Genomic DNA, 10,064 nt, shown 5'->3' on the forward strand with positions numbered 1-10,064 from the left:
GACAAAGGTGAGAGAGATGGAGATAGAGAGAGAGAGAGAGAGAGAAGGGAGGGACAGAGAGTGGGAGAGGGGGTGATGGAGAGATGTAGAGAGAAAAATAGAGAAAGGGAGAAGGAGGAAGGTTTATAGAGAGATAGAGAGCAAGGGAGGAGGAAGGTTTATAGAGAGATAGAGAGAGGGAGAAGAAGAATGGGGTGAGACGGAAGGAGGAGAGCGAAAGGTAGAGAGGTGTTGAAATATGACAACAATTAAGAGAAAATGTAAAAAATAGAATTTACCTATGTAAATATTTAGCAGTTAGACTAATGATGTTGGTTTACAAAACCAATGGTAGTTTGTATAACGAATGTAATAGTGCCAAGATATTTATATGGAAGTATTCTAAGATATGGGTGGTGTGCATTGTAAGCCTAATTTTAAAAGTATTTCCTCAGTAATAAAATGCCTTACCTGAATTCTAATACTGCCATTATGATCATCTCGTTGGGAGCTTCCCAAGTGATATTAGTTTTGCCTTGGCAGAGGGCACTGCTAGAAAGTGAGACGAACTAGGGTTTGCGATAGGGTTTCAGAGTTGGTCACCATGGAGGGGCAAGGAGGGAGGAGTTCCACTCCCTCCTACAGCCATGCAGTTTCGAGCCGATTCAAGAAACCATTGGAGGCAGGAACTAGGAGTATCAACATAGAAAAATAGAAAAATATCGGATCACAGGAATAGGAGGAGAATCAGGAGGAAGTCAGAGGAGAGAAGAGAATAGAAGGAGGCAGACAGAGAACTGAGCACAAGAATATGACAGGACTCTGTAAACCTAGGTCTACCATCACACCCCAGGTTGTTTTAAGTGATCCAGCGCTGCAGGTGCACAGGGATCACATGGCGGCGTATGCAGTAATATGCAAATTTATGGGGATATGGCCAACGGAGAAGGCTTTGCATGCTTGGATAAAGAACCACTAGAAACCTAAGGGGGAAATAAATCTTCACCTTGGGTCCAAGGGTTTCTTCACAGTATTGCTCACAAACCTAGAGGACAAAGATAGAGTGTTTGAAGGACGACCATATTTTTATGCTACGGCAGGCCTCTATATGCGACCATGGGTGATGAATTTTGTCCTGGAATGAGAGACATTCACATCAGTACCAGTATGGATAAGACTCTACTCCCTACCTTTAGATTATTGGCTGCCAGAATCCTTAAAAGCCATAGGCAATAAACTAGGTCATTTTTAAAAAATATCAGATGCGACTCTACGAGGAAAATACACCTCCTTTGCCCGAATATGCGTAGAAATTGACCTATATGGAGCACTTCCAGATGAAATCATTCTAGAAGTATATGATGAAGAATGGGTGCAGGTGGTGGACTATGAACATGTCCCATTCAGATGTCGCAAATGTCATGAACACGGGCACCTCTTCAGAGACTGCCCATTAAATAAAATGGAGAGCAACATCAAAACCAACACAGGCAAAGATACCGAAGGCTTTACCAAGGTGGGAGGCAAAGGGAAAGGAGGGAAAAAGAACCAGAAGAAAATCAATGAGGAGAAGCAACCAAGTCATAATAGATTCAAGATATTAGAAGAAGAAGATGGGAACAATGGGATGAACCAGGTACTGGAGGATAGTCCTGCAAAGAAGGAAAAAGATGATAGAATGGAGGATGTACCTGAAAATAGCAAACTAAAGGAGGATCTACCAAGCACTATGGAACTCGATAGGGACCATGAGATGACCCTAAGCGAGGTTGGAACATGTTGTGGCCACCACCACCACCCTATCAAACTTTCCTCGGCAGTAATTTTGAATGGGTCCCCTTAAAAGTTGGTCTTCTACCTCTCTGAATGATCTATTTAGTCCTAGAGACTTTAACTCATTGCCGAGCCAAATCTTCAGTTCTTAATGGCCAAGACCCCCCTTTTAGACCTTGCTGCATGGTCCATTCATCACCTAGCCTAGCCCTCCATTCATTCCCCCCATCAGAACCTTTTAAGCCCTCAAAACCTTTTATCGCATCATTATTCCCATCATAATTCCTTATAGCGGAAATACTTCGCAAAGCATGCATAAATCCCTTTTTTTGGGCCTATCACAATTAACACAACGCATTCATGGCTTTCGGACCCGACAGGTTTTATTAACCCAAATGCATATATTTCGGGTCTGGAGCCCCATCACAAATCACTATCAGCCAAGCCCCAAAGCTATATATATAAAGGGCGCGTATGTCTTTCGGACCCGACGGCTATATTAACCACGATATATATTCTATCGGGTCCGCCCTCCCAACTGCATATCACAATCGACAGGGTCCGGGGCCTATATATAAGTCACATCGTTATACCCCAGACCCATCGATGATTATAGACCATAACATATAACATTTCAGGTCTGGCCTTGTGGCCGGACACGGGGTTTTCCCATACTTTCTTGTGTTTTCAAAAAAAAACGTTGAAGTCGGGTTTTACAAAGGGAAATCATACGCGGCGAACCCGCCGGGGCTGTTAAAACATAACGTGTATATGTATCTATATCTATATACATATATATATAAATATAGATATATATATATATATAGATATATATATATATATATATATATATATATATATATATATATATATATATATATATATCTATATATATATATATATATATGTATATATATATAGATATATCTATATATATATATATCTATATGGTTCTAGCCTAATCGCATATCGCAATCAGCCGGGCCCTAGGCCTGCGCATATTGCGATATGCGATATGGCAGACCCGCCGATCCGATTAAACATAATATATATGTTATTGGGTCCGCCCCTCCCCATCGCAAATCACTATCGGCGGGGTCTAGCGCTCATGCATAAGGCGCGACACCATACGCTGGACCCACCGATAATTTTACGCTCGGGCATATAAAATTTGAAGTCCAAGTATACAGTTTTTCCTGTGTTTCTTGTGTATTCAATCTATGGTCACAGTTCTTTTATGGGAAACACCATATGGCAAACCCAATAGGGTATAGGTTCCCGCCCATAGTATTTCAAGTCCAGGTTTTGGGTTCTGCTCTGTGTTCTGCAAGGATTTGCAATGTAAATCGGATTTACATTCACGGGACTTAATCAATGCATAAAGTAAAAGAAAGGGGAATTCTTTCATATTTGATGTTATAAATGCAAGATTCATGTTTTGTAGGCTTGTTTGCCATATGTCTCACCGTCATAGCTGATATGGATTATTTTGCAGGAAAATTCGAGCGGACCCGGTAACGGATGAAGGTGAGTTGTATCAGGATGACACCTCTGCCCTACCGGTGTCAGCATTGCGAAACACACTCTACCAAAGGGAACACAGACTTCCAAACTACATAATGGAGGCACTCCTTCAGTTTAGTGGAAGCATTCACGACAACGCTAATCCATCAAGATGTCATCATTGCTAGATACATCACAAAGCATGCCAGATGTGGGGATGATGAGCGCAGCATCTTTAGTTTCCTTCAGGAAATGATATAGAATGATAGCCACTCCACACAAGTGCTAAGAAATGATACGCAGTCCTCCTCTATTCGAAAGGCATCCATTCATTTCCCCAGGAAGGAGAACGCTCCACCAAGGGTGACATCGGCGTGTCAACAGTTTCACCGACTGTTCTCATCTGCATATGCTGACCTGTGTAATGAAATGGGGGAAATGAAAGGTCATGGAAGACCAAGGGTCATGGGGGGTTGCATAAGTATTACCTCCTAATATGAGAGAGGGGCTTTTTGTTTGAAAAAAAACAGCTCTGATTTATAGTGAATAAAGAGAGACTGCTTGGTTCAATGAGGAGTCGGTGTTTCAGATTGATTTTCCTCTTCTCTTATGTGTTTTGATCAGAATTTTGTCGTTGGCATAAATGCAAATGTATATTTGTTTTTCTTATGCATATTGATAACTTGCAGTTCATGGTTATGCCTGGTTATTTGAATATGATTCAACATCATGGTTAAATCATGAAAGGTTGTTGATTCAAAACTATGTTAGACATCAGTTGCAAGCTTTTATTCCATGAAATGGAATGTGTATTCATGTATGAATGATTGGATTGCAATTAGGATTTAATGCAACCTTGTTCTTAAGTGGACCGGTAATTGATTCATTTTGACTTGGGAGTTATATATGATGTTTAACCTCCTTTGTTTTGCTTCTACAGGATAGGTTAGGATAGTTAGGATATAAACTAGAGTAGTTAGAAATAGCTTAGATAAGAGTTGATACATATAGGTTAGTTGTTTTAATTTTGTTGATTTAATTGAAGCCTTCTTCCCAGAAGCAATCTTTCAACTCATTTAATAGTTTATGGGGTCCCTTAAAACCTTTGGAACTAGCCATTCCAAATGAAAGAAGGTCTAATTGGGGCTTGCGATCAGGTTAGTTCCCCTTGTTGGTATAGCAAAAATTTGCCATGTCAACAAATTGGCGCTAGAAGGAGGGCCTGAACCGTCGTCCACAACTTTTCAAGATTTCATCTATAAGTGCCATGCATGGATTCAAAAAGATTAATGCATGGATTGTGAAGGTCGAAAAGACCCTTCCTCTCATTCGGAAAAGCCTCATTTCGAAGAAGACACACTGTGGGAGTATCGTGTCACTCAGGAACAACCAGTCAGAAGACTTACTTGGGCTTACACTCATTCCCTATCACAACTCCCTATCTTTCAGTCTTTACCTCTGACAGCAAAAAGAAATCCAAGGGTCTATCACATAAACGAAGAGACATCTGCAGCCCCTTCTCTTGAAGATATTGTGCTTGATTCTTTGCAAAGTATCGACTCTCCTTGGGAAGAAATTCTTGAGGGTTCCCCTTCTGAAGGAAATCCCTGGCCTGATTTGGAAAATCCTAACGAAGAAACCCTCAACCAGAACATCCCTATCCTCGATATGGCTAATATTCCTCAACTGGGTGGAAACCAACTCCCACCTCCTCCGGGAGCACTTCCTCCCTAGCTCGCTTAGGATGCCATAGTGATACCTAGGCAGCAACATCCCTTACCCAAGAATGCAGAAAAGGTACTGCCTAAATTCAACCCTAAGTGGGGAGACACCGCTGAAAACCATATCAATTCGTTCTTCTTGGTCGTGCGCATGCTGGGGGTAGCTGATGAAGATATAGTTTGTCGCCTATTCCATTTTACCCTGATTGGTGCAGCTTCTGCATGGTACGTTAGCTTGAGAACAGGATCAATCACTTTGTGGGCTACCTTTCAACAGGCCTTTTTAGACAAGTATGGCGATGACAAAACCCCTGCGGCCTTAGTTCTAGAACTATCCCATTTGAAAATGGAAACCAAAGAAAAGGTCAAGGATTTTAACATCCGGTTCAACACCTTGTTCAACAGAATCCCAGCCACTGCTAGACCTACTGAGGAGGTACTCATGGAATTCTACATCACTGCTTTTCCTGTCCCTACTGCGATGTGGGTCAAGAGGAGTAACACACAAACCTTACAAGGTGCTATCGATGAAGCAGTAAAGGTCGAGAATGAAATGCTCAGTCTCACATCATGCCACCCTACAACCGAAGAAAAGAAAGCCTCTCAGGCATCCAAGAAGAATAATGGGAGTGATAAAAAGGGGGCTGAAACCAAAGAAAATGATACCATGGATGTAGAAGGTCTGCATCGAATCATTAATAAGTTGACAAATATAGTCATCGATATGAAAAGGAATTCTGGAGAGAGTACAAGTGGGAGTGTAGGAGAGTATAACAACAGAAAACCTTTCAAACCTTTCTATCGTAAGAAGGTAGAAGGTGGTCATGGTCCACTTGCACTGCCTGCTCCACCCAATGAAGGGAATTTAAATACAGAAGAGCTGGCTCTTATCGGATCGCTCCTTAACCATGGAGAACCTATAGTGGAGCTAGAGCCGGGACAAGAAGATGAGGAAGAATACCAAGTAGAGGAGCCCTTGGAAGAAGAATCTCAAATCAATGTACTGTGGGATTTCTATACAAATGAGAACAATGATGATCAAGGAGACAGTTTGGCATAGATCAACACTAATGAAATCCACACACGAAGCAAGGGGCCACTTGCAGGTGTGATAAAGCCTGTAGATCAGACCAAGAAAGATGTCCACCCTGTGAAGGCACCCGCTCCCAAAGTCCCTATTGAGAAGGGTAGACCTAGTGGTCAGTCCAAGAATACCCCAGTGGAAAACCATCCAGAGAAAGAAAATGCATCTCCCACTGTAACGAAGGTGACTCAAAATGGTAAACTCCCACCTAAGAATGGAAAAACTGGTATGTTTACTCTGCCCTATCCTATTTATAACATTGATTACAATATTGTGGATGATCTTAAGAAATCTAGGGCTAATATCACATACTTTGATTTGCTGAAATTAACACAGCAAAGAGATTTGCTCTTGAAAGCTATGAATGAGCGGAACTGCAAAACTCCCACCATCCCAAGCAGCCAAACCCAAAAGTCAGTCTCCAGACCTGTTAGTACTCCCAGCACAACCCAAAATCCAGCAGCCATGGAAGCCACCCTATCAAAAATGAATCGAAACCCCCAAGATGTCAGTGTAACCATGATAGGAAGGAAATCTAAATCCATGACTCCCCCTTTCCTTATCACATTCGAAATATTCAACATGAACATGCACAATTGCTTGGTAGACTCAGGTGCCTCGTCCACTGTGATGCCTTACGATGTTGCTAAAATACTTCATGCAATACCTGAGAAAACTGGAACTCAAATCATGCAATTAGACAGGACAAATGTGAAAGTAATTGGGGAATTGAAAGATGTATTGATTCGGATGACTACTAAACCACAATACACACAAGTCATTGATATAGTGGTAGTCGATATACCCGAGGCTTATGGAATGCTGCTTAGTAGGGATTGGTCAGCAAAACTGAATGGACACTTCTCAACTAATTGGTCCCATCTCTTACTGCCTCAAAAGGGGAAGGGTGATATGCTCAAAGTTGATCGTGAAAGATACATGAAGTACGTAGGGACGGAGCTAAACGGTCCTAAAAAACCTGTAATGTTCACCAATTCTATCCTTGGGAATTATAGTTTCAATGTTTGTGCCACAGAAACCTGTTTTGGAGAATTCCATGCAGAAACAACTGAAGAAACTGCAATAAACACACAGTTGGAAGCTCTCCCCTATAATCCAACTGATGAACCACCTTGTAATATAGTAGATAATAGAACTAGTTTCATAGGAAGTAATTCAATTGATGTAACACTAGACTATGTATTTTGGACAATCAATTTTGATGGCTCTAACTGCCTTGAAGATGCGGGTGCTCGGAGCATTTTCATTGACCCGCAAGGGAACCAACATTTAATGGCTAGCCGGTTGGAGTTTGCATGCACCAATAATACAATAGAATATGAAGGCTTGTTGTAGGGCCTGAAGAAAACCGTTGATATGAAGGTAAAAAATCTTAAAGTTTTTGGTGACTCACAGATAATCGTGGATCAGGTAAGGGAAAAGATACATTGCAATTCACCACACCTGGTAAGGTACCAGCATGAGGTATGGAGCTTAATTGACAGTTTTGATTCTTTTAATATCACATACATACCTCGAGGGAAAAACCAAGATGTTGATCTGATGGCTAGTATGGCTGCTAAACTTTTGCCTGATTTTAGATTAAAGAAGAACAAATGTTATGTTGAATTGATTTTTAGACCATCCGTGCCTGATAACATCTCAAATTGGTAGGTGTTCGAAGATGACAAGCTTATGAATGGGAGTAAAGAGGAGGCTAAGCCCTACCAACAGAAGCTTCGTAAGATGCATCCAGGCCCAGGACCGTTGGTGAAGAAAGAGTTTAACAAAACGCTAGATGCCAAAATCATCTTTCTGGTCATGCACACCCCCTGGGTAGCCGATCTCGTGCGAGTAAGAAAGAAAATTGGAAACATCAGGCTATGTATTGATTTCAAAAACCTGAACCAAGCATCCCAGAAATATATTTATCCTGTCCCTCCTATAGAACACATTCTCCAGTGTGTTTCTGGGTCTGAAATGTTGTCCCTATTAGATGTGTTTTCAGGATATAATCGAGTATTGGTGTCTAATGGAGATCAGCTTAAGACAACATTCCAACACTTATGGCTGAGCCAATTTCAAGTTGTGGAAAAAATTGGTCAGGGAACTTGCAGATTGAAAACTTTACAGGGGGAAACTGAAAAACTCCCTGTTAATGGCCAACATCTCAAAAGATACTTCCAGTAGCCACCACATGGTGGTTACCTCCTGAGTAGGTTAGGATGCATTTTATTTTGCTATTAGTTTAGTCACATTTCCGTCTTTTCCTTTCTTGTTTTTCTGCAAAACTCATTTTCCTTCTGTTTTGAATTACAGTCCTTTTCAACCAACTGATTTCGGCCCTCCAGTCTCGTTTCTTACCTTTTCAAGAGTGCACTCACTCACCACCTTCAGCCTTTACCTTCCTCATTGACCTGCTGGTGAGTCTGCTGATTCTAAATCCATCATTACCTTGCAAATCAAACAAATTTTCAATAGGCCCATGAGAACTTGAAAATCAGCGGTGGAATTCAAACCGAAGCCACTCATTGGCATCTGTTGGGAACTATGTGAGATCTGTTGATAACTTGGATATCTAGAGCATGTAGGGGCATCCGTATAAAACAAAAAATGTGTAACTACAGCTAGACTGGCATGGAGGAACGCTGCATTTTAAAATCCCACTCAGACCTAGCCTATACTTGCTTGTAAGGTTTGCAGTCATTCTCCATTGGTCCCATCCACCACACTAAATTGTCCAATACCTATTATCTACTAGTAAATCTCCTTTCATGGGCCAAACTCATTGTCGTATACCATGTGGCAAATCCAATTGTGCTCTAGTCCTTGTGCCTGAAACTGGAAGGACTTATTTAAAGGAAAATGAAATGTCAAGTCCTTGTGCCAATCTGGAAGGATAGGTTGTTTGCTAGGCTCAGAGTACCGGTTGATACGGCAAGCCCAACCTTGCTTAAGCGGTTTAAAAATATGGCATGATCCATGACTACGCCCCATTCAATCATATGAAAATATAGCACTGAAATTCTCATATAAAGTGCAGATAAACATATCTACATCAAGTTTGATGAACATTAAAGAGCTAAGGTACACACCTGAATAGGTATTGACAGACCAGTGATGGCCCCGAAAGGATTTTTGAAAGTGGGAAACAAGTAAAGGAAGGTCAATAAACCCCATAACACTGCCATTGGAGAATGCCTGTCAAAATCCTATCAATAAGTAGAAGCTATTTGTCTCTATCCCACCTGAAGCAATTAATGTTTAAGTGGAACCCATGCTTGTTCATCTATATAATCTACATTTCAAGTTTATCCTAACACCCGGATGTTCTATTGATCCAATTTTTATTGAGAAACAGAGATAACTAGTTCACCCAGTGGTTCGCCATTTGTTGTGGCCACAACTACTGCCCTATCAAACTTGCCTTGGCAGTAATTTTGAATGGGTCCCCTTAAAATTGGGTCTTCTACCTATCTGAATGATCTGTTTATTCCCAGAGACTTTAACTCATTGCCAAGCCAAATCTTCAGTTCTTAATGGTCAAGACCCCCATTTTATACCTTGTTGCACGGTCCATTCATCACCTAGCCTAGCCCTCCATTCATTCCCCCCATTGGAACCTTTTAAGCCCTCAAAAACTTCTATCGCATCATTATTCCCACCATAATTCCTTATAGCGGAAATACTTCAGAAAGCATGCATAAATCCCTTTTTGGGGCCTATTGCAATTAACACAATGCATTCATGGCTTCCGGACCCGACAGGTTTTATTAACCCAAATGCATATATTTCGAGTCCGGAGCCCCATCGCAAATCTCTATTGGCCAATCCCCAAAGCTATATATATAAAGGGTGCGTATGTCTTCTGGACCTGATGACTATTTAACCACGATATATATTCTATCGGGTCCGCCCTTCCAATTGCATATCGTAATTGGCAAAGTCCGAGGCCTATATATAAGGCACATCTTTATACCCCGGACCCTCCGATGATTATAGAC

The sequence above is a fragment of the Pinus tabuliformis genome, chromosome 8 (assembly GCF_031772625.1).
Source record: "Pinus tabuliformis cultivar Carrire ecotype Pingquan chromosome 8, CPIR1, whole genome shotgun sequence".
Taxonomy (NCBI): Eukaryota; Viridiplantae; Streptophyta; class Pinopsida; order Pinales; family Pinaceae; genus Pinus; species Pinus tabuliformis.